The following is a 26,426-nucleotide window of genomic DNA, read 5'->3' as shown; positions in this document are numbered from 1 at the left end:
GGAAAAGATGCATGTTTTGAAGAAGTGCAATTACAGATTACATATCAAAAACAGCCTATTAATGTTGTCTCATAGTAACATGAGAAATAATTAGAATCTCTGTAGCTTTCACAAGAAGGTTTTGCTAGGCTAGTATGTACCACTAGTATTAGTTCAGTAATTCTGTTGCAAGTGTGATTTTTTTATTTAAATGTTTATGGATATTGTGATAAATGCTGGCATTGTGAGGATGTAATTTTTATTTATTACAGCTACTTCAGATCTGCACTGAGCAGTGAAGTCTGTTTGGTTTTGATCTTTGCCAGTATACATACATACATACATATATAAACATATAGATGTGTATATAGATAAAAATGCATGTACATATACTTACAAATGTGTATATGTGTGTGCACTAATAAAGCTATCAGCCTGAATTGCTTGGAAATATGACAGTGCTAGATGTGGAAATTCTACTTAACCAGGCATAAACTGCTGTTAGCAGGAGGATTTTGCTGGTGACAGACAAGAGGAACAGTTACTTATCAGTTCTTCCAGGAAACTCTTTGTTTCTATGATAGGAACTGTACGTAATTTAACTGTCCTGCATCATGGAGTAATATAAGCTCAGATTCTCAGAATGAAGACATCTAAAATGACCATTTCATTTTTATAAATTACACTACAGTAATTAATGGCAGTTTGTGTAATGGATGATAAATTAACAATAAAATTATGCAGTGGGTAACAACCAGATTGATAAAAGCTCATTATTATGGAGTTTGTTTGATTATTTAGTTGCCACTCTATGGAGTTTCTGGTAACTGGTCTTTTAAATGCATAAAGAGTTAATTCAAGAGCAAGCGCTATTTTTTTCTCACTGTTACATTTGCATTTGCTGTGACATCAGTCCTGTACGTAATGGATTATGTCTTGGCCAAGCTCAGACAGACTGAATCTTCATACAATGGGCCCTGCTTTCCACAGAGGTGCTTTTCTCTCTGGGATGAGGCAGAAGCTTTATTTGCCCTCCTACCTGGTGAGATAATGAAGAAAAACTCTCTTTGCATCACTGCCAGGAAAACATAAGCCTTGCAGCCCTGCAATCTTGGGAAAGCCAGATGAGATCTCACCCCTGGAGCCTGCAGACTTGGGTGTCCCAATGTCAGCGTGGTGGGCCAGCTGACTCCTGACATACTTTGACCTCCCTCAGTCTTGAGACTCTTTCTCTTGTATTGCTTACAAATATCTGGCTATTTTCCTCTTGATTGGAAAGTCCTCCTCTGACTTAGTGTCTAAATGTTACTCAGCCTTTCAGGAGAATATCAGAGCAATTAGCTCTTGCCTTCTTGGTCTAATTGGTAACATAGACATGACTGGTTTCCCAAAAGCAAGTAATTAAAAACCATGTTCTAGTCTGAAAGAGAGGAAGATGATCTTACATACTCTGTCCCTGCTGCAGTCTCTCAGAAATGTCATCTGCTATGTTACATTTTATAAACTCCAAAGATTCCTTCACTGAATATCAAAACAACACCTCACAGATACATATATTTTTAAAGCATCCTAGTGACTAAAATCCTAGAACTGAAGTCCAGAAACTGCCATGCCAGAAACTGCTCTGCTCCTGCATTATCCTGAAGATGCCAAAACTCTGCAGGTTCACCCCTGCCTAGACTTCAAAGCTCCCTGCTACCTACTTATATATACCCGCCCCCACCCATCTGGTGCTTATCTGAAGCTAAAGACTGGAAAAGTTGTACTACCTTATTAGAAGCTATAGTAACACTGATGATCCTGACAAATTTTGACTGGACACTAGACAAAGTAAAAATGTTATTTTTTTAACCATGAGCTACCTGAAAAAGTAGTCATTCCATTTCCTTTGTATGTTTTTTTATATAGGATGCTGATAAGCTAAACTTCAGTGCTAGAACTATAAAGTGATAGCAATACTATTGTAGGCAAATAAACAGATCTTTCTTACCAACTCCCCTTGCAATTATTTATGTTTTCCCCGTAACAGAATCAAAACTAAAGTCTGACGGAGTATTGGAATATAAACATAATGAGGTAGGTAAGTGGCTCCCAGCATTCTGTTTCCTGAGCAAGTCTTTATGACTTTTCCCAACTCATTAGGGAAAAAGAAAAAAAAACAGTACAAAACCGTTTCCAAGGAGAGCAGGATTGTAGAGTAGGAAACTCAGAGATAGTCCTGGAACCAATTTTGAATCTTGAATTGCACCAAGAATTGCCTGTATTTTTATGAAATATGTGGCTCTCCATTTTTAGCAGACATGCCAGATAACATTTTTTTCAGTTGGAAACTATGTTTTACTAATAATATGTTGAAAATATGTTGAAAATATTAGCAAGGATCCGATTTTACATAAACCTTTTATTGAAGCTCTGAAGCACTGGAAGCTCTGAAACTTTTGGCTAAGAACACTTTGAGAGCCAGTGGGAGGAATTCACTTTTGCAGTCTTCTCTGCCTTTAAGAAGCAAGCTAATCTGGGGGGAACTAAAGAAGAATAATATTTTTTAAATGAGACAGGAAGACAGAGTGGTTGCCTCTCCCAGCAGTTCTTCTGTGTCCTTTTCTGCCTGCAGTTGTTCTCATGCATGACACATTTTGTGGAGAATGTAAAATCTTTACAGCACAGGCCTGTCTATCTTTATATCCTTAACCTGCCTACTTCACATTTTGGTGCTTGGGAAGACAGATTTATTTCTTATTATTGTTCTTTAACATTAGTTTCTGATTAAGGTTAAAACTGTAAGTGGTTTTAAGTTATAGGGAAAAACACTGAGCTGTTGAAGAGGGAGCACTGAACAGAAAGACAAGTTGAAAGATGAATTGAAGCTAATGTAGATTTCTTTTCTTCTTCCTTAATTTTTCACGAGTACAGCAGAGTTGTCTATATCTTGTCTGACATTCATATCATGTGTTGAGCAGGGTAGAAAGCAGTGGCTGTTTTGAATCTGCAGTCATCAAATCAAATTAATTCTGTTTTTCATTCTCTTTACAGGACTGCAGCTCATATTAAATATTTTATAGGTCCCCTCTGAAAACCTTTCAAGGGGCTCTGGTCAAGAAGACTCTTTGAAAGGAGATATTCTGTGGTAAAGAGAACTCTTGAAAGCTTAAATAGTTGGTCGTGCTTTAGCAAAGAATGCTAGGACTTCATTTCACAGGTGGGATGATTTTGCCCCTGGAAATTCAGCTGTGAGTTTACAGGGCATTATTGCAGGATGGGTAGGAACTGGGAAAAATTTGGCAGAGAGGGGATATTCCTGAGCCTTTTGTGCATACATAAGTGCATAAACAATGCCTGATACTGCCATTCCACGGCTTTTTCCATCATCTGTTTTTGGTGTTTCTTAAAAGAAAATCTGTATTGCTGTCTAAATAAAACCGTGTGGCTGCTCCAGCAGTTCCTCACAGTGATAGAAAGAGCTGCAGTGAAACAGATTTGAAGAGCGTGGTGTATTTTTGAACCTTTTGATTTGTATTGCTCTGAGTTGAGCTTTGGCTCATGTTTCAAACTCAGAACTTTCTGCAATACATTTCAAAGCGCCGAGTAAGGCCTGGTTTCACTGCTTGATCGAGACTTCAGCACAAACCCCCAAACTACCAAATATCCTGCACCAGTCTGAATAATATTTTACCTCACTCTTTTTTTGCTTTCTGTCTGTTTTTTCCTCTCTTGAATTCTGTCTTGTGCCTTTGGGTACGTAGATACAGTAGTCATCATATTCTATATCCTTTCATCTCACATTAGCTTTTAGACAATGCAAAATGGATGTAAAAATACAAAACAGTGATAGGGTGTGATGCTTTACACAACTGTACTCTGTACTGTCATTTGTAAAACAATAGAGACCTGGGCCTATTGTATGCCTGTGTTTCTTCTTCCTGTTATCTCTTTAAATTAAATTAAATTAAATTTTAATTAATTAAAATAAAAGTTTAGATTTGGCTAAATTCCAGCAGCACAGCCACTACACAACTTCTGGTTGTTTTGTTCTTGTGGATCCTTGCATCTCCAGTTTAGATCTTGTGTCTGCAGGCTCCCAATTCATTGTTCCTTTTAATAATAAATTTTGTCTCATTCTCTGATAAGAGCATCAAAACCTCTCTCCAGAGGTTGTCCACTAATTTTTTTGGCATGGCAGGTCTGTCTAATCGTCTTAGAAGACTCTGGCATAGAAAGATGTATACATTCAACAATAAAGTTGTTATTATTAGCTGTGCAGCTGAAGGCGAGAAGGTGTACAGAGAAGAAAACATCTTTATGATATAAACATGAAGGCATTTGTATCAAAACCATATGGAGCAAATTAGTGTTTTACTGTTGGACTTCAGAGGGAAAAGTCTGAACTGTTCAGCTAAAGCAAGAGTAAGAAATCTAGTATATTGTGGGAAATTCTCTTTAGAAATATGATTTGAAGTTTGTTGTGTGTGAGAACTGAACTCGACTGAAAAAACATTACAAAAGAACTCCAGAACGACTAATAACAAAACCATGAAGTTTTCCAGGGAGACAGAAGTGTAAACACTGGAAAGAGATTTAAGGTTGCTCCACTGACTATTATACTACTTTGTTTCACCATACTTTCCTTCCCATTTCTTGTTCACTGAGAGATGGGTTTAATGGAATTAAATATTCCCTGCTGGTCTTCATAGTTACGTGAGTCCTGCTATAAAAGCAATTCCTTTTCATCTTAATAGGTTCAAGATAGTCTTGCTTCCTTAGTGAACCCTAGACAGACACCTGGAGAAAGTTTGCCAAGAGCTGGGAAGGCTCTGTCCGGACGTCTGATTGAGGTTTGACCTCAGAAGGACAGACACCATCTTCGTTAGGGGAATCTCTCCCATAAAGGAGTATCTGTTCCCTTCTTTTTTCATCCCACGCTTCCTTTTTTTGACTTGTAGTCAGTCTGTGAGTTTGGACATGAAGAAATCATCTGGACAAGATGCAGTGGTTTTTACATTGGTCAGCAAGGTGTATAGATATCTTACGATGGAACTAGAATAGGTTGTATGATATAAAGTTCACGAGCAAATTTTTAAGCATCTTCTGTTAATAATGAGAAGTAAAACTGCCTTGTATGGCTCTCCCAATAAATAAAGTGCCCATGTGTGGACACTTCAGAGTGTTTCTTGAAAATTTCTTTCTTTCTGTATTTCAGCCAACCTCCTTTCCAACCCGGCCCCACAGTGGATGACCACTAATTCCTAACCTTCCCTAACCTGCCAGTGAATAGCCACATCCATAAAACAGTGGAAACAGGAAGAATGCTTAGCCAAAGAGACAGTCATGTCGGACCATTTCCCCCCCATCAGAACTGTCCCAGTCATATCACCCTCTCTCCACAAAAATTGCACTGCATTTCCAGGAGTATTTTGCCTCTCTCTATTCAAATTTCAGACCTAGACCTGATGTGTCTCATTTGCTGCTGCTGATTACTGGCCTCATAATTGCATCATTCTTGGAACAAAGATCCAGAAAAAACTCATAATAAGTAATTGCACATAATTTCATGCCTTCTTTGCTGCTCCTTCCTCTTAAATTCTTCTGGGATATTCCGTTGTGATGGGGCATCTTTGGGACAGATTAGAGAAAAAAAAGATATTTCCCTGGGATAGAGAAAGGAGATATATTAAAAAACTGGTAGAGTGAAGTCAATGAAAATATTGTCCCCTATAACCTTAGTACAACATCTGTGTGAATGGTTTGAAGTCACACAAAAGGAGACTAAAAAAGTGCAAAGAGTATCAAGCAGCTTATTCTAGGAGTGAGCTACATGACATTTCTGTACTGCTACTGTGATTCAGGTACTGAGACCCGTTCAGCTGCTGCAGAGGGAGTGCTCGGAGGTCACCAGCTGCCTCTCCCCAGCGTTCAGCCCCTGGGCGTGAGCACTGAAATGATACCCGCTAAAATGATGCCCTCTCCCCTGTGCCGTGACTCGGATTCGAACCGAGGTTGCTGCGGCCACAACGCAGAGTACTAACCACTACACGATCACGGCCCGCTAGGAAGGGAAGCGCCTGGCGTGTGGCGTTTGCTGTCCCTCCATGGGAGCCGGGCACAGAGTACTAACCACTACACGATCACGGCCCGCTAGGAAGGGAAGCGCCTGGCGTGTGGCGTTTGCTGTCCCTCCATGGGAGCCGGGCACAGAGTACTAACCACTACACGATCACGGCCCGCTAGGAAGGGAAGCGCCTGGCGTGTGGCGTTTGCTGTCCCTCCACCGGAGCCGGGCGCAGAGTACTAACCACTACACGATCACGGCCCGCTAGGAAGGGAAGCGCCTGGCGTGTGGCGTTTGCTGTCCCTCCACCGGAGCCGGGCGCAGAGTACTAACCACTACACGATCACGGCCCGCTAGGAAGGGAAGCGCCTGGCGTGTGGCGTTTGCTGTCCCTCCATGGGAGCCGGGCGCAGAGTACTAACCACTACACGATCACGGCCCGCTAGGAAGGGAAGCGCCTGGCGTGTGGCGTTTGCTGTCCCTCCATCGGAGCCGGGCGCAGAGTACTAACCACTACACGATCACGGCCCGCTAGGAAGGGAAGCGCCTGGCGTGTGGCGTTTGCTGTCCCTCCATGGGAGCCGGGCGCAGAGTACTAACCACTACACGATCACGGCCCGCTAGGAAGGGAAGCGCCTGGCGTGTGGCGTTTGCTGTCCCTCCATGGGAGCCGGGCGCAGAGTACTAACCACTACACGATCACGGCCCGCTAGGAAGGGAAGCGCCTGGCGTGTGGCGTTTGCTGTCCCTCCATGGGAGCCGGGCGAGCATTGCCACCTAGCGCGGAGCGGCTACGGCGCGGCCCCCAGCCGCGGTGAGCAGAGCCATGGCAGCGTGCTGGGGCGTCCCCCCACAGACCGCAGCGCTGCTGGCAGCGAAGTGAGTGCAGTAGTCAGGCAGGAAGGTTTTGGTGACAGGAAAATGCTCTTGCTTCTTTTGACAACAGCAATGGGGTGTGGAAGTAATTTGTCCTCTTCTGACTGGCTGACATCTACGTTCGAGTATAAAATACTTAGGACCTGTGAATATTTTTTTCTGTTTTTCCATGCTATCTGTAGTGACAAGGAAAATGAGGTGCACGGACATTCAAAGATCAATAGGCATTTTAAAAATTGCTAAAAAGAAAGCATAAAAAGACCCACTTCCCTCCTCCTGTGACTGAGATTTGAACCAAGGTTGAGGCAGCCACAGCACAGAGTGCTACCAGCTGCATGGTCACAGCAAGCTGGCGCTTTGTGTCAGGTTTTGTAAAAAGGATTGATAATAGCAAGTATCTTCACAGTCTTGTTAATTAGAAAAAAAGGAAGTCTTTACATACATAAAAGAGGCAAATAGGAGGATCGCAGCCCTGGACCTCAGGAGGGCAGATTTTGGCCTGTTCAGGGACTTGCTTGGAAGAATTCCATGGCAGATGGCACTGGAGGGAGGAGAGATCTATGAGAGCTGGTTGATTTTCAAGGATCGCCTCCTCCAAGCTCAAGAATGATCTGTCGTGATGAAAAGGAAATCAAGCAAAGGCAGCAGGGGGTGCGGATCATTCCACGAGGAGCTCCTGACTAAACTCAAACATAAAAATGGATCATATTGAAGGTGGAAGCAGGGGGAGGTGACCTGTGAGGAATATAGACACTGTATGAGTGTGCGGGGATGGGGTTAGGGAAGCCAAAGCCCATTTGGAGATGAATCTGGCAAGAGACATGAAGGGCAACAAGAAGGGCTTCTACAGGCATGTCAGCAGTGGAAGAGGAGGGAAAATATGAGACCATTGCAGAATAGGGCAGGAGAGCTGGCGACAAAGGACACAGAAAAGCTGAGGTACTCAATGCCTTCTTCACCTCAGGCTTTACTGATCAGCCTTCAGCAGTACCAGGCCACTCAGACCAGTGGGAAAATCTGGAGCAAAGAAGACTTAGGCTTGGTGGAACAGGATCCAGTTATGGAACATTTAAGCAAACTGGTTGTATACAAGGCCATGGGACCTGATGGGATGCACCTCCATGTGCTGAGGGAGCTGGCTGGGGTCATTATGAGGCCACTCCTGATTATCTTTGACAGGTCGTGGTGACTGGGGGAAGCTCCTAAGGACCAGAGAAAGCAAATGCCATTCCTGTCCTCAAGAAGGAGGATCTGGTCACCTACTGGCCAGTCAGCCTCACCTTGATCCCCTCCATCATCCCCTGGATGATAGAGCAGCTAATCCTGGAAACCTCTTCTGAACATATGACAGACAAGAAGGTGATTGGGGATAGTCAGCATGGATTTTTGAAGGGGAAATCATGCTGGACCAACCTGGCAGCCTTCTGTGATGAGATGGCTGGCTTGACAGATAAGAGGAGAGCAGTGGGTGTTGTTGACTTTAATAAGGCTTTTGACACAGTCTCCCATAACCTCCCCATAAACAAACTTCTTAAGCAGAGACTATGTCGGTGGACAGTGAGGTGGATTGAAAACTGGCTGAACTGTGAGGGCGAAAGGGTTTTGTGATCGTCCAGCTGGAGGTGGAGTTGTGTGCCACATGGAAAGTAAAAAGCGGAAACAAAAAAACAGACCTATCAACTCAAATAAAATGTCAGTGCTTGTAAATGGCTATGTTCTAACATTTCTATGCTGTGTAGTTGTGCTAGAGAATGAACATAGCTGGTACAAAAATATATAGGATAACTTTAAAAGTCTGTAATTATGTTTTTAGAATTGGCAAAGGCTTTGAAACATGGATCTTGTCTTGTTCATACATGTGTTATATTTTTACTGGGAGTTAGAAACCCTGCATCATGGGAGTGAATGTTTAATTGGGTAGACTAGCAAAACTGCATGGAAGTTCTCTTTTCTCTTTTTTGCGAAGGTGAATGAATCTAGATTATATTCTTTCAGCAAAACTCCCTGTGATTCTGAAAAAAGGAGTAGGCCATTTTTCTTCTACTAACCACAAATAAATAAAAAGATGACAGCACGCAAGTCTGTTCAGATTATTCTCTTTTTTCTTTCTGTTTTTATAATGACTCCACCCAGTGCGGTTACTTGCGTGTGCTGGTATAATAATAGAAATATCCACAGTTGTGCTGCAAATTAATTCCATTTCGTGTAGTTTATCTTGTCCCAGCATTTGCTATGGTTTGGTTTTGATTCAAGGGTCTAAATTATTTTAATTGTGCACAAATCCACATTTCTGCACCTAAAAACATTTGTGCAGCTTTTTTGTGGCATGGGTTTGTAAGACTGTATGTGCCAAATAAAAGACTTCTAAATCTGTAGTGCTCATGCAAGGTCTTATGTTTATTAAATGACTATCTGCTTCTCACTTAAGGCCTACTAGTAGCCCAGTGGTCTATTTCCCCATCCCTTCAATCCTCTTTACATTCCTTTTTTTGAAAACAAAAATGGCATATCCTGGAAGAACTACATTATTGTCAGAAAACCCAATGACAAGCTACTGTTTGCATTGTACTATGCTGTTTGTATTATATAATGTGTCATTTGAGAATAAGAGTGAGCTTTAAAACTGCTGACATTTTAAGCTCAAAAGGCATGTTTGTGAAATTAGTGAGTATGTGTCTGCCTTTGATTTAGCTTTTGCATTTGTAGCTTTTAAACCTGACTAGCTGCTGCTGGCTCCAAGGGAAAAGCTTGTCACATTAGACTGTATCAGCATGCCCGAATACAAAACATGTGTCTCTCCAGATTTTTTTAACCCCATAGCATGTTAGTTATGTTTCTGTAATTGACTGTGATTGCTAACATGTAGCTGTCTTAAGAGCTTGATTAATTGGGAAATCTGGCCCTAGTGGTACTGAATAGGTCTCCTTGAAATACTCTGGTACCCTGGGTTTCCAGTATTTCCCCCATTTAAAAATGATCCTTGGCAAGAATCAGTGGCTGCGCCTAGTTTGGTAGCAGAAGCAGAAGAAACTCAGTTGTGCTCATGAGTGGTAGGTTTGCCTCATATTAGAAAAGGCAACTGCAAAGCCAAGGAAAAGAGGGTGCCAGAATAATATAAAAAACAGAGGCAAATATTTTTCTTCTTCCAGGACAAGGCTATAGACTAAAGATGCATGGTACATGATCTTTTTCATGTTCAGGGCACTAGCTATTTGGAGGTACTAAGTCGTTTCAGGATTTCCTTCAATTAAGCATCCTAACTCACTCATGGAGCAGATCTGCATCACAAGGTATTTAAAGGCCATTTGCAGTGCAGTTTTCAGTATTGCAGGAATATTAGTGCTGCAGTTCAGCAGCACCATACCTTAGACTACACCAATGCCTCCTGTACCCTCGTGTTGCCCTGCCACCTGTCTTATGTTACAGCTTCTCCTCTCTTGTGTATCACAACTTTGATTTGCACTGGGCTGAGTTTCTGTTTCTGCGTGATTTTATCAACATAAAGGAACCAGTGGATATACATGATGGGGTATTTCCCTCTTGAATGATCACATAGTACCTACAGAAAAGACCCCAGAGTAAAAGGCTTTTTTCTGGGCTATCCTGGGGATGCAGAGGAGCTAACTCTGCTGCTAACCGCAGTGCAATCATCTGAAAAAGAGAAGTGAGCTTCCCTGAGCTTGTTTCAAAGCAAATCTTTTGTTAAACCACGTTCCATTGTAGTCATCCTGATGACAGGCTATCTTTGAATGCACCTGACAAGTCCTCCAAGTTGAACTAAACACTTGTAAAATAGCACTATTTTTGCAGCTAGGTAAGACCTAGAAATAGATCCTCTTATTATTTTTCAATTGTCTGTGTTTTGTATGGGCAGATCGTATGAGACTTCAGTCTTCTGAATGCTCAGAATACGTATTCAATATATTATTATACAGTAAAAATACTTGGTTTGGAAGTGTATTAAGGTTTTTATTTTAACAGACATTTAATAAAACATGCTTTAGCAAAACCTGAGGTTAATGATAGGTATCTTAGTATTTTAAATCACTTTTAAATACCGCTATCCAAGATTTAAATGAATCTCCTATTTAGCATGGGCTTAATTTAAAAGCTGATGAATGTTTTGTATTTAAGCATGAATTTTCATAGTATCTATGAAACAATACACTGTTTTGTTATATATTAAACCTGCCTTTAAGTAAATCTAGTCAGCAAATCAAACAACAGTGGGTGTAAGCAAATTGTTAAAACGTATGTCTGCATCCTACGACCCTGATCAGTGGGAATTCTTCTGGTGCAGAACTTGTCTCCCGCAATGCTGTGAATAAACCAGAGGGGAATGGTGATGCTGGCTAAAAGCCAACACCTATCTATCCCATTAAGCTGTGTAGCAGTCTGACTGGTAAGCATATGCCAAAACCCATCTTCATTCATGACCTATGCTTGTTTTATTTTTTTATTTTTGAAATTTAATCCAGCTCAAAGACAGATTAGAGGTGGTACATCTCTCAGCAATGGGTATGCCAGATCAGAACAGATCATTGTTTGGAGATTCCTGGCTTGAAATCCTGCCTGTTATCCTCAGATTTTTTGCACATCTATGGATGGCTACAGTGAAGACCATCTGTTTAATGAATAGCAGTGTCCCACCTGCAAAATCCTCAGCCCTTTGGGTGTCACAATGCACAGGGTCCAAGCAAACACTCTAAGTGCATCTCTTCAGAAGAGACTCTTCCATCAAATAACTTTAAGACAATGCTGGACAATTTTTATGATGGCCACATTTAACTTCATTGCTTCCTTAACGTTTCACTGCTTGATCTATGCAAAAGGATAAGTGAGAGGTAACAAGGCAAATGAAATATTCACACACACCTCTTCATGCAATGGCACTTAAGAGAGTTATAAAAACTTACTTGCAGAGACATTTAAATGTACATGGTCTCCAAAGCCCCACCACTATTGCTATAACTGATACCAAGAACTAAATATGTTCCTTAATATATTTTTTTTAATTTATCCTTCACAGTAGTGCATATGATAACAGCTGCTGGAGCCATGGCATCCAGCTCCGCTAAGTCTGGGCTAACATAGGGCTAATTTCATCTAACTACCAAGGCCCAGGTTTAATAAAATATTTCATCTTAACTTACTGCTGATTTCATTGAGCTGGGCACTTGATATTTTTGATTTGCAGACAAAAGAACTTTGTTTATAACAAAGGTAACCTAAGAAACGTTTTACTTAATAAACTATCTCTTGTAGTCAACACTGTCTGCCTTTTTTAATCAACTTTCTAAGATGCCATTCCTGGCAAAAGCATGCATATTTGGAAGCTTTGGCCTTTTAAGACATGCTCCCATGAGTTGGATTAGTCCTGACTGTTTCAAAACACAAGTTTAAGCTCATCCCTAAAAGTAGGATATATAGTACTGAAATATAAAACATAAAAAATCATACAGAAACTAAAATACTCTGGGAAGAGTGCTAAAATCATGACCAAGCTGTAATTTTCTAGTGGTTTTGATGTGACAGAAGAGTGTAAGAATTAGGGAGCAGATATTACAGGAGTTAGAAATGTTTGTATGTATTTTAAGGTATTTTTGTACTGACTTCTTTTTAACTTGGTAATCAGAAACATTCTGCTCATACTGCAGTTCTTATGTGTTTCTTCCTTTTTCTCCTATGGAAAAGTTAAGTGAAAATTCAATAAGTGAGCAAAAATAGCTCAGTAAAGACAAACTGATTCAGTAGTTTGCTTGCAGATTTCTTTTTGCTATCCTTATGCTGTTTATTTTATTTCTAAGATAATAATAGTCTAGTGACTGTTTACATTTTACCGAGAGGTCTGATTAAGTGTAGGTTAAAAGAATACTCATCAGGTCATTCCAATCACAAATGTAAACTCTCTCTGATCCTGGGAGATATATAAACATCTTTCATATTAGGAAAAGGATCTCAAAAACAATTTGTTCTATAAAAGATCTTTGATAAAATAAAAATTAACTCAGAATGAATTAGACTGACAGAAACTCACTGTCAAGGTACACGTGACCCCTTTTTTGATATGATATAGGATGTGTTGTGGGAAATAATACAGATCTGTATTACTTAGGCCTCTAAAAATATTCTTGTTGTTCTAGTATGGGAATTTCTCTGAGCAGAATTATATAATAAGGATTTAAATGACCTTTCTGTTGTCCTTCTGTAGCCAAACAGCTTGTTTTCTCCACCTTGGTCTTGTCGTCATTGTCCCCTGTAGGGTAAAGATTGACTGGCAACCATGGCTTCTCCCTTTTTCTCCTAGCTTTACTGTGTGTATCCCTAACTCCTCTGTTTCTTCTGCTCCAAGGATGCTGGTTTTTTTCCTGAAGTCCTCATCATACCAACAATTTGCTCCACTTCCTGTAAGACACAAATGGTCATTAACAGCATAACATAATCCTTCTAGTGTTATATTGCATCTATTCCTTGTCTGACAAACCCCAGCAGCGTGTGGACCAGAACCAACAGCTCTCTGCCAGGGAGCCTGTTTTGCTGCCCTGATGGATATTTATGATCAAAGCAGCATGGTAACTGTGCTTGCCTGCCATTGCCAGCTCATAACATCTCTGGCTGAAGTAATTCTTCACATGTATTGCTGTTACGGCTCAGCATTTATCTTCAGCTATCAGGCTGTAAGCATTGCTGTTGTAGGAAAGATGCTACCAATGCCACACACGCTGGATGACAAAAATGTTTTTATAAGGAATCTCACTGAAATTCCTTTTTGGGCTATTTAAAGATTCCTCTTCTTCAGTTAGCTGTTGCTTGTACCCCATGATTCCCAGCATAAAATCGCGTGCACCACAGTTCACAGGGAACTAGTAAAGGAAAAGATAGTCCATAAATTGAATTCAGTTCTGTGAACCATTACTTTAAATTGGAAAAATAATTAAATCTCTGTACAGTTTTGTAAAATCTCTGAATGGTGCTTCACCTCCTTTAAAGATATGTTTAAGTCTCTTGTATGAGCTCTTCGAAAAATGTTGCCATTCTTGTTACCAATGATTTTTTCCGAGTAAGACAGTATTGGTACCACTGGGACTGCTGTGTTACATAGGACATCCCTTGTTCAAGTCCACGTACGTCACCTGTACAAGACTGCTTTTACTATTGCTCAGCTTTAAAGAAGTCTTTTCCCCTCCTCTGTCTTTGATGTTTCCTTCAGTTTTAAAATGTTTAATTGCTGACAACACCCTCACAAGCATATTGGGTGGTGAATCATAAATACTTCACAAGTGCATTCTGTGTAAGGTGGTAAGACTCAAATTTAAGTTTTAGACCAGTAAAATATTATTACAGTCAGTGAGATTACAGCAGTGTGCCACTGGGCCCAAGAGAGCTCAGATTTATTTCCGTGTTGTTATTGTCCCTTTGGCAACTGGTAAATGTTGACCATACACATGCACATGCTTGCCCTGCTTCTGTGGGTTTTTGCATTTCAGTGTGAAGATAGCTGTGGTTTTGTTTTCTTTTTTTATGTACCATCTAATTATGTCAGCATATCTCTGAGGATCACTTTTGTCAATTCAACTGTGAATCTTTCGTTAGCTGCATTGAAAGCACCCTAAACAGTAGCTTAGCAACATATACTACAAGCTCAATATAAATACATTTTCTATTCTTGGTGAAATAACAGTGGATTTTAAAAAATATTTTAATATCAGATTAACTGGGGTTAAAACATGGGGGGTTGACTTTTGGAGCTAGGTTTTGCTACACTAATTCCTTTGTATAGTACCTTATTTGAGTTAGAGAAACTGCTGCTCAGTAGGAATATGGATGACAGAATGAGAGCCACTGTTAGCAGAGCCCCTTTAATCTATATTTGGAGGTGGCAGAACTTTCTAGTACATTCAACGCTAAAGTTAGAAAGACATCACCTCCTAAAATGAGGCCTTTTGTCGTATCTACTGATTGCCAAAAAAAAAATCCACTTATATTATTAAAAAATACATTTATCATCTTATTTAATTTGCTACATGCATTTCAAAATTATTGAGATCCTGTATTCTTCATGTTCTGATATGCTGCAAAATTGTTGAGTATAAATATTATATGGCTCAGGTTTGTGTGTTAATTAAAATATATCTGGCAGGAGTTCATAAGGAACAGGCAGGATAATGTCAAATTTCTGGCTTCTTTGAAAAATCTAATCAGTCTCCTGCATTCAATGGTCCTGATATTTTCTCATTTATTCTGAATAAACATTTTTAGAGAATACCTAAATTTAAAAAGCTCAAACAATTGGCTGGCTGATACCTATGAAACAATGAAAGGTTAAGAGATTGCCAGGTTAAAAATAAGTCCAGGGGTTGGATGATATCATAATCTAAATCACAGAACTGAATTAGGGGCATTTATTAATAACATCTGATTCTTGAGACTGACATACTGTTAAAACCTATTTGATGCCTATTAAATGATGTTATAAACAGAACATTCTAATTTTAATAGTGATTTCACCAGTTATTCTTATACTTTTGAGTATTTGAAGGAGAAGATTCAGATCATCTGTTGATAAAATTTGAACTGTTTCACTGAGAATTTGCCCTTAATAGGTACTTTTTTGATACGAAGTATTTATACTGGAGCTGAAAGAAAAATGAAAAGGTATTCTTTGTAAGCAGAAATGCTATGTTCACTAAACCTTTTGGCACAATGTTCCTTGGTGTCTTTCCTTTTCTGATGTACATCAGAATCATACATAACGTGATGAGGGAAGAGCTTTTATAAGGCTTGGGATGTGTAAAGTGTACCTATGTTATTGCAGTTATACATGCATAATTCAACTACTTTTTGCAGCTGAAGTATGTTTAGGTGCTCCTAGCTCTCATCTGTTCAAATCCACCAGCGTAACTGTCCATGCGGTCACCATCTAATGGGGTGCTCAAATTCATTCATGTTCCCCTAAACATCTTCCATGGCAGGAAAAACTATGATGATGAGTAGGGTATAGAAACCTTCGTTTTTGGAGGATGGTGGCAAGGAACAATAAGTAACACTAACCTGGCTTGGCTGTGGCTAGAACGTCATGGTTGATCTATCCTCTGTCTGTAATATGAAAGGAATAGGGAGAAGTGGTCATAGGCTCGCATCAGCTGACCGTAGGTATATCATTTGACCTACTAATAATTGGATTTTCCACCTGTAAAATGTGAATAGTCACATTTATCTCTCAAAGTCACTGTGAGACTTCATTTGTTAATGTTGGTAAATGTTTGTTTCTCAGGAAATAGCACATTATCTATGATAATTAGATATTTATCAAGTGATATAAATGACACACCAGTGTCATTTTGAAATCAAGTATATTCCTTAGCTGACTAAAGTATAAGACCTCCTTTTTTGCTCCTCCTATTGCCCCTGCAAGTACATTTGCAGGATCCAAATATTCATGCAATCAAGTAACTACCAATCAAACTACTGAATGACCTGTCTTAAATGAATGCAGTTGCCATGAAGGGGTTAAGATATCCCTGTGGCAATTAAAGAGGTTCTCTTCTTCTGCAGTGACCAGTATCTTGAAATGCTTATTCAATATATCATAAAAGTTTCCTTATTTCTTCCCTTATTTTGCAGTTCATTGTCAGACAGGATCCTTGCCCTATATAGGACATTCATTGCCATGATATCTTGTGAGCAGAGCAAAGCACTAAAAGCCTCAAATTCTGATTCCATTTCCAGTTCTTTCCTGACCCTTGGGAAGATATTTATCTATAATTCCTTATTTTCCATATCTGTAAAAAACAGACTACAAAATAAAATTATCATAGTTGGTAGAAAAATGCTTTGTAAATCATCAATGAAATGCATGAGAGAATACAACAGGTAGGTAATTATAAAACCAGTAAATATACCACTGCCCTGAATGTGGCTCTAGCTCAAATGTCTGAGAGCAGTCTCAGCAATGATAATAGCCTGAAAGTGTTTGAAACCTTTTTAACTATGAACTAATGCAGTTTCACAGTTTTTCTGAGATCTTATTACCCTTATACAAAGAACAAGCAGAAGAAGAAAGACTTTAATTGCTGTGACTGTCATAACATACATTTTTATTATGATTCAAATGATAGAATTGGTCCTTATTTTAGACCTCACTTTATTCAAAATATAGATATATAATGATATATAATAGTGAGATATAAAATACGAAGTACAATGACATTATTATTACTATTAAAAATAGAGTTTAAGAGGTTTTTGTATTACTAAATGACACATTTGTGCTTGTATTTAATTGCATTGCATGAAGATAATTCAAAATTATTTATCTGTTAAAAATTAATAACTAGTTTCATGTAATTTTGACTTTCTATATTTGGTTAGCCAATGCTTTTCTCTCCCAATCTTAAATAATTTATTATTTGACTAAGCTTTTTGGTGGTTAAAATGAGCTCCCTCTGCTGGATCTGCAGAGAAGAGTATGAATCAGTGTCGATCCTGTGTAAGAACAGAGAGCACTGGGTTTTTGTCATTCGTTTTGGGGAAGTGGATTTTCTTATTGATCTTGCATGTTATAACCGCCACTTAAAGAGCAAGGAGTTGAAGGTTTATTATGAGGCGTATTGAATCATTGATGAAGATTACTGTCTCCAAAGTGACAGAGAGACCTTTTCTGAGACAAGTGTTTTTCACTAGTCATTAGAAGACAAAAATATCTCCCTTTATGCGAAAAGAAGCTAAGGTTTCAAATAGTAAACTACACTATACATCTTTCACCCTTGAAGAGCTTAATTCGGTGCCTACTATTCCTCACATCTGTCTTTTCCATCACAGCAGAAGTATTGCTCAGCCCAGCCTTTCAAAAGCATGAGACAAGTTTAAAAAATATGAGATTTGATGTTGAACCTGCAAAATCACAAAAAGATCACATTTTCAGGGAGTTTTGTGCAGAAGTGGAGAACAAATAGAAGTCTACATTTTTGGGGTGTTCTTTTCTTAATTAAAACTGAGTTAACTATATAACTCCTAGTCTCCAGCAGTTGTTTAAAGACAAACATCAAATATCATGAAAATCAGAATTAAGTAACACACAGAAACATTGCAATTCATAAAATCAACAACAAAGTCCACATTTTTCAAAGTTTGTCCTGAAGCAAAAATCAACTATAAGAAAAATTATCTTTCTTAAATACTGTTTGTCCTTTGGATCATTGCTCTCCTTGGATTCAGCATATGCTAGCTACTGTGTACAAACCAAGGGCTTCCAAAATGCGTGACATCTTTCTGTTTCAAGTTGCAAAGTTTCGTAGATGTTTGTAACATTCTGTCCCTACCAGGGACTGTGACCAATTGTTAGGCTTACCTAGCAAGCTCTCTTAGATGGATTAACTTGTCTCAAAACCAGACAGAATGCATGTTTCATATTAAATTCGATTATTTTGCACTTATAATTTAAGACTCTCTGGGAACTAGTGTTCATAAATCCTTGCCTCTTCTTCCTTGTCTCTTAAAGCAGCCTAATACCTGACTGTTACATACCTAGACTTCTTGCTTTTTAGGCAGGTGACTTAAATTTTGATGTGTAACGTGCACGTGCTGAAGATCTAAAAAATGAAGAAGGAACATAGCTGTATGTCTGTGTGATTTTGCGGAATTGTTTGCTTTGTTATACAGTTCCTGCATCAGTAACTGGTCTGTCTGCATCAGCTTGGTTACATGTTTAGGTCTGTGTGTTACCTCTTGCTATATGTACTCTGCTTACAAAGAAAAGAGCTATTCTTAAACAGGGCAAGACATTCTTATACAGGAGAATATGATGCAATTGTCTGTGAGAGAAAGAACACTTTTGCCTGTTGGAGCGAGAATTGCTAAGAAATTCTCCTTGAGCTTCTGAATCTTATATGGCTGTAACAACAGCGACGTTGATACCTTAGCAGGTTTGAAGGTATTCATTCAAACTACCTGAAAACTTGGAATCAACAGCACTGGAAGGTAGCAAGGTTGTGTTAATTCAACTGATTTGTAAGCAACCTAGTACCTACCTTTTCCCCTGTGAAATACCTTCTCTCTTATTGGCTTTGATGATTTCTAATTGACAGCAAAATTTCCGGCTCTTGCAAACACGAGGGTTAGCTCACCTGCACTCTGTACTGGTGCTCTCCACTTCTCTGGAGCTTTCTCCCATCCCCAGCACCTGCTCTGGCTACTCAACATCACCAGCAGGTCTGTGTTTGTCTTACACGTCCCTCTGAAGAAATAAGAGCTTTGCTTCTCATTCATACCCTTAGAGTGAACTCTGCTTTGTGTGCCCACATGGATCAGTCTGGACTGGCCACTGCTTTCTTCTTCCTGCTGTATCTCTGCTCTGCTGAAGGGGATGCTATCTCTAGATGTGTTCACTCACGCAGAGAAAGAGAGTAAGTAGCACAGCTGACCCATGAATAGGCCATAATACTTGTGGACATAACACAGTTACACTATAGATGTACTGAAGCCAGAAATCCCCAGTATGTTTTTTCTGGGAATGTTTACACTGATAGTGTTAAATGTGGGACATTCTCATAAAAACAATGACATTCTGCTATTGGAGTTCTTCTGTGGTGTCTTCCAGACAACCTGTCACCAGGATTAGGTAACTCAGAGATAAACATTAGCTTTTTTAAACTTTAAAATCATACTTATTGCTACCACTGGAAAGCCAATGAGTTAACACAGGAGACTTCCCAGAATAGCCTAGGGTTAGCAGAGTTGCATAAAGGATGAGTAAGTAAGAATCTGTTAGGAGTAGGCACATTTTCTCATGCCTAGTGAGATACTTCTTTTACCAGAGCTAGCATTAGCAAGCTATGAACAGCCTTCCTTTCAATAGTTTGACAATTATAACCCAAAATAACAGACTCAAACAAAATAAATAAAATCCTAGGAAAACAAAGAAAGTAACACATTTCAGCACACTCTTGGATTCAGTTCCTAAAGAGTATGGAAACCAGAAAAAATTGCAAATGCTTTTTGTTCACACCCATTTTTAAGGCTCAAGAAGCTCATCTTTGTCTTGTAACTTCCTTTTCAGCCTTAGGTCAGTAAATGTCACAACTGAATCATGATTCTCTTCTTTTTCATCTTCAAAACATAGAATCACTCCAGCTGGAATGGACATCTGGAGGTCATCTGGTCCAAACCCCAGATCAAAGCAGAGCCAACTTAGAGCAGGTTGTTCAAGGCCCTGTCCAGTTGAGCTTTGAACGTCTCCCAGGATGGAGATTCTGCATACTCCCTGGGCAACCTGTTCCTGATCATCCTCATGTGTACAAAAAATTCCTAACATCAAATCAGAGTTTCCCTTGCTCTAACCTGTGTCTCTTGCTTCTCCTCCCACCACTGTGCAGCTCCAAGAAAGGCTGGCTCTATTTTCTCTCTCATTAGCTAACTGAAGACAATAATCAGATCTCTCCCCAAGCCTTTTCTTCTTACATTTGAACAGTCCCATTTCTCTCAGCTTCTCATTGTGCATCATGTGAACAAACATTATAAACATTTTGGTGGCCCTCCACTGGACTCACTCCAGCATGTCAATGTCTTTCATACTCGAGAGTCCAAAACTGGACACAGCACTCTAGATGCGGTCTCACAAGTGTTGAACAGACGGGGGTAGTTGCTTCCCTGGACCCACTGACTACACTCTTGCTCACAGAGATGGTACGTCGCTGGCCTTCTTCACTGTACGGACACGCTGCTGTCTCATAGTCAGCTTGCCCACCAGGACTCATGACCATGAGCTTTCTGCAGAGCTGCTTTCTAGCTTGTCAGCTCCTGTTCTGGGTCATGGGGTTATGCAATCCCAAGCACCAGACTTTGTAGAGCTTCATGAGGTTTCCGTCAGCCCATTTCTCCAGCCTGTCATAGCAGCCCTGCCCTTCAGCCTATCAATTGCTCTCCCTCATTTGGCATTATTCACAAACTTGTTTAGGGTGTGTTGTGTCCTATTGTCTAGGACACTAATAACGGTGTTTAAATGATTTTAGACCTATTACTGATTCCAGCAAAGTGTCATGACTAATCAACAACCAGTCACATTTCATACGGGTGATCATGAACTTCTGATCCTGCAGTCCAGCCAGTTTTCAACCTACTGTGTTGTTCATCTATCCAGCCTGTATCTCATCAATTTGACTATAAGGATACTACAGAAGATCATGTTGAAGTCCTCGCTAAGTCAAGCTAAACAGCATCTGCTGCCCTCCTCTCATCTATATGGGCTGTCATAGAAGGCAGCCAAATTGCTCAGGGATGATTTGCCCTTGGTAAATCCACACTGGCTCTTCCTGATCACCTTATTGTCCTTCAGTCATCTGGACATGGCTTCCAGGAGAATTTGCTCCATAATCTTACTAAGAACTGAGGTGAGGCTGACCAGCCTGAAGTTCCCTAGATCCTCCTTCTTGTCTTTCTTGCACGGTTGGGTGACATTTTTCTTTTTCAAGCCACTAGGAACCTCTCCAAAACACCACAGCCTGTTGAAGATAGCCTCACAATGACACTGGCTAGCTCCCACAGCGCCCTCAGATATATCCTGCTTGGTCCCATGGACCTGTGTGTGTCCAATCTGCTTAAGCACTCCTGAACTCAGTCCTCCTTTATCTCCTCCTTCATTCCCTGAGTTTTTGATGCCAGGCTCAGGGATCTAAGACACCTGAAGACAAACCTAGCCAGTAAAAATCAAAGCAAAGAAGTCTTCGAGTACCTCAGCTTTTTCCACATCCTTTTCACTAGGTCTGCATCCTCACTGCTCAGTAAGCCTGCATTTTCCTTAGCCTTTCTTTTGCTGCCCATATATTTATAGGAGCTCTTCTTGCTGATCTTCACGTCTCTCTCTCACTAGTTTCAACCCAACTAAGTTTTGGCTTTCCTAGCTCTATCCTTTTTTGTATCCTGAAAAATTCTTAGAGCTTTTGCCTACATTGCAGAACTTTTTACAAAGAGAGCTGTATGTTTTTTCTAATATTGTTTTTGGCTGACTTATTCTTTCCTTCATGCTTTTAACAAAAAAAAGGTAAAACAAACTGTTCAGTAGGCAGTTCCATGGTCCAAGGGTACTGTCCAATGTCTCTCAATCCATCCTATATTGCACCTCACATTAACTGCACTTGCCTTCTTTAATCAGAATTTAAATAATAAAAGTTCATACTCCTGTACCTCAAAGTTATGTAATTTGACAGAATTCAAAGAAACTCAGAAACAATAGACATGAATAATATTCCTCAATTTTCTCTTTTTGTTATGCAGCAGAACAACAGCCAAACTACAGTACTGTTATTACCAGCAGTAACACTAAGTCTCCATATTAGCCTTATTGAAAAATTGTTTACAATTCACAGTTCCAGCTGTAGGTGGCACTGGTAAATTTGCATTATACTACGTGTTCTTTTTGCTTTTTCTGTGTTCAGATTTCTTGTTTTCTGGATAATAACAGCCTCTAATAACCTCTAACTTCTTCATAATTGCTGCCTGGGATAGACAGTTAGAAGATGTTTGTCTGAAATTGTAATAAAATAACATGTTGGCAAAGGATTTTGAAAGCTATGGGAAATTCTCTTTGAAACATATTAAGCCTTGTTGTTAGGTAAATATATTTTACTATTTTTTTCCCTCAAACTCTGATGTGGAAAATTGAACAAGACCCTTTCAGTGCACAACCAAAGAACATGGAGAGGTAAGTGTAATATTCCAGCTAATGCACACACAGCAGGAATCCAAAATCCCATAATTGCTTGAGATCTATCACCTGCTCCAATGTCATTTTTGGAAATATGCACAATTCCTTTTGTTTTCTGAATGTGAGGGATAGTCTCCTTTTTGAGATTATTAACCCCTTTCTCTCTTCTGTTTCTGCTGTACATAAAGTGAAAGACTGACAGCAGTCTTTGCATTGTCAGCTCAGAACAGAAGTATCCTGTAACTGATTCATCTTTATGTCCTTAGGCAGATGTTCATGCTGAATCTGGATGTAGAGCTACATCTTGTATATATGTCAGTGATGGGAAGAGGTTGTTTTTCACTTTTAATATTGGAGAACTAAAGCGTTTAGAAATCTGTAAGGACATTACTGTCGCTCTTCTATGTGCTATGTCAAAAAGCATGGTTCAAGAACATTTAGCATAAGCTTTTCAATGAGGCCTATTTTCTCTTGGTATGGTGAATCCCATAAATGCTGGATCTGGAAACTATTACAACATTTTTAGAACTGAAAAGTAATCATAATGAGATCTTGCAGACAATGAACTCTATTCTCCCACTGACATACAGGAGGATTTACGGACATATTATTGCCTGTGCATTCAAATAGAAAAATCCCTTGTGCATCAGCACAATAGGATCCAAATATCCACTGAGTTCTTTCACAATTATAGGACTAGTTTTACCCATTTATGTTTTTTTTTATTATTCTAACAGTAGATGGCAACATTTAATTGGAACTTGGCAAACCTCTGTGAACTTTACAGAGTCATTTCAGTTCTGATATTACTCATGAGACTTTGAGATACAGAAAAGGAATATATAGCAGTGTATAATTAGAAACCGTAAATTAGGTAAATTGTTTAATGATTGTTTAATGATCTATATAAATTAATACAGCAATTACCTTATTTTCTTCCAAATTCCAGCTTGCCCAGGATAGTTTTTGACTGAAGGCCAGCTGTGCTCTGATTATCTGGCTGGCTATCTGGAAACATGTCAATGTCTTAAGGGTTAAGCTTTCACAAAATTATAGCTAGAGAAAAGCAGCAGGTTAATATCTTAAAGGCATGTTAATAAAGCTTTTCCTGAATGCACAGTTTGGATTCAGACCTGAACTTCCCAACATCTAGGGATGTCTGGATCAAGTTTTTCAGTTCAGGCTGGTCTATTTACAATTTCTTTGGCTTTTATCGCATCTGTTTCCCCTGATAGGCACTCAGTGGATGTTCTCATTTAATGCTGAAGTTAATGAGAATTCTGCTGTTGACTTAATGGAAACAGAAACACACTCTGTATCATTACAGGATGGAACTGCTTTTGGTCAGACAGATCACAGCAAAACCGAAATGTCGTAACACTTTAGACCTGGCCTTGTAGCAGATGCCTGCATGCCTCAGGTGCACAGTCAGGCATAAGGTGAAGCAGTATGTCTGCGCTCACCCAAGACGGGCAAGTATCCACATCCTGGGATGTACCCTAGTCCCTGGACACACGGTGAAGGTACTTGCATGATGTCTGCACTTGGCAGAGGAAGGCAAGGCTTTAGGAAGGGAAGTGCCAAGTGCTTGGAGCTCTCTGGAAATGGTACTCGAAGTAAGACTATGCATGCGTTTAATTAGATTAGTCAGCACTGACTGGACTAAGGATACTGATTTCATGAGTTAGATATACTTCCAGGTAAGTCCAGGTGCAGTGTATTTTCTACCAGTTTTCGTTGTTTTAAAAAGAAAATATAGCCCTTCGTGTAACATAGAGAGCTCTATGTTTGTGATTCAATGGTCTACTAAGATGACTTTGGATCTGCCTTGAAACTTTGGACTTCAACTTCCCATAAACAGCAGAAAAAAAAGACCATGGAGTCAAGTAACATTCACCAAATTCTTTTGTTCAAATTACAGTGAAAGTGCAAAACAAATGGACAGGTACTTTAATGTTCATGGCTTTACAAACCCCCCAGACCAAGGCAACACGTGAGGAGACTAGGACATTATTCCTGGCTTTTAGAAGCAGCGCCTGGGGCGCGTGCTGTTGCAGAGACAGTACAGAAAGACTGTCATTTGAGAGGGAGAGTGGGAGCTGAGTGAAGAGAGGAGGCCCTTGTATGGGGAAGAGAGGAGAAAAGAGAGAGGAAGAAGGCCCAGACTTAGGAAAGCAAGACGCCTTTTAAACTGCCAGACGTTTAACAAAAGCAATCAGGGGGTTATCCAAGGGCGGGGGCAGGGGGAGCTTCTTATCATAAACACACAGATGATTTCATGGGCATGTTCTGGATCTCACCACACTTCTGTGTATATCCCATTAAGTGGTATTTGGTCTTTAACTTTTTCTCGCGGAAGAATCTCTTCGGCAGGACTTACTGGACGCTGCACGTTCCACGGGGCATTTGTGTGGATGTGGGAGGGGTCAGTGATGTCCTGCATATCTACAGCTACTGCACTTCTTCTGATAAAGGAATGGAAGATAAATGGAGTATTAAGAAACAGAATATTTTGCAGCTGTAAGATCTAGTAAATGTAGGGCAGCTCCTGTATTCTTCAGATACACTGAGATCAAGTTATCTCTAAAGAGGTGTTTAATCAAAGAAAGACAGAAGCATCTAGAGAGAGAGGTAAATAGATTAGGATTAAGTAACTGAGGCTGTCCTCTGTGCTTTGATTGTGATTGCAGAATTCCTTTGAATTCATCTCCCTGCAAGGAAATCTAGTGCAGCTGCTTGAAAAACCTCTGACTGTGGAGTGAGTGAGAATGGGAGGGTCCTAAAATTTTGGCTGGCTGCTAGGGCTGGTTATGAATCAAGAGTAAGAGAATGTCCCAGAATAAAAGACATGGAGGTTTTAAAGCTGAAGAGCAAGAAAAATCAGGAGATTCAGGGTCACTTATCTAATGAGACAAGTTTCATTACACTTACAAAACGGTATACCTTTGTAGATTTCTGTCTACAAAATAAATAAATCTGCAGGTGATTGAGTGATCCTGGAATGAATTAGCGAGGAAGAACAGTCACACAGTTTCAGTAATCTCTCCCGAAAGAGCAAAGCATTTAGGCAGTAATTAAGTACTAGCACTGTGGGCCATTTGATGGAGCTGGAGGATGCAAAAATAGCCAACCTCAGAGGTTAAGTCAGGGTTTTGCAGCATAACTTTTCATATACTGTAGCTTGAAAATAAAACGGGTAAAAGAGGGCCTCTGATTTGGTGCTCTCTTTTCTGGAATGTATAATGCAACTGGATCTAAATTTTGGGAGAGTGCCCAGTTTCAGATGTCTAAAGCTTCTGTTGAAAGCAGTGAAGACTATATGCTGCCAAAGTTTTATGTATGCAACTGCAGATTGATTGTCTAATGGCAGCAGTGGGCTTTGATCATGGGAGTATGGAGCAAGAAGTTTCAGTAGGCGCCCCTTTTCCTCTTTCTTTTTTTCCTTTACTTTTCTAATTCTTAGTTCTACTATTTTTCTACATTTTTCCCCTGTACTAACTACAGACCTTTCATGAACATCTGAGATGTAAAAGTTCCCTTCATATATATTTCTTTTCTTTAATGGCTTGCTGGTTGAGGTCTGTGCAAGAGGAATTAGCTGGAGAAGATGCAAGGGTATGCAATTGCTCTAACGCTTGTCTATTTTGGTCTTTACGGGTGAGAGAAACAGATGAAGATAATTTCCTCTCAATCCCTGTTTCTTATTAGTAAATCATGAAGAATTCTTAGGTACAGAACATCCAAGAGGAATCATCGTATGTATGCAAGAGAGAATTTTTTCCTTAGATTTTTGTCAATGTGTGAGTCAGATTCACATAAAAAATG

At 39.7% G+C, this 26,426-nt stretch overlaps 1 non-coding gene across 1 annotated transcript; it reads right to left on the bottom strand.

Moving 5' to 3' along the window:
• Positions 1-5,947: 5,947 nt before the first annotated feature.
• On the bottom strand, positions 5,948-6,019 carry TRNAH-GUG (transfer RNA histidin (anticodon GUG)). The gene has a single exon. It is a non-coding gene; the product is annotated as a tRNA-His (tRNA).
• Positions 6,020-26,426: the final 20,407 nt, after the last annotated feature.

Source organism: Dromaius novaehollandiae, chromosome Z (genome assembly GCF_036370855.1).
Source record: "Dromaius novaehollandiae isolate bDroNov1 chromosome Z, bDroNov1.hap1, whole genome shotgun sequence".
Classification (NCBI taxonomy): Eukaryota; Metazoa; Chordata; class Aves; order Casuariiformes; family Dromaiidae; genus Dromaius; species Dromaius novaehollandiae.
The sequence above is the reverse complement of the archived record's forward strand: the minus strand, read 5'-3'. Positions and strand labels throughout refer to the sequence as shown.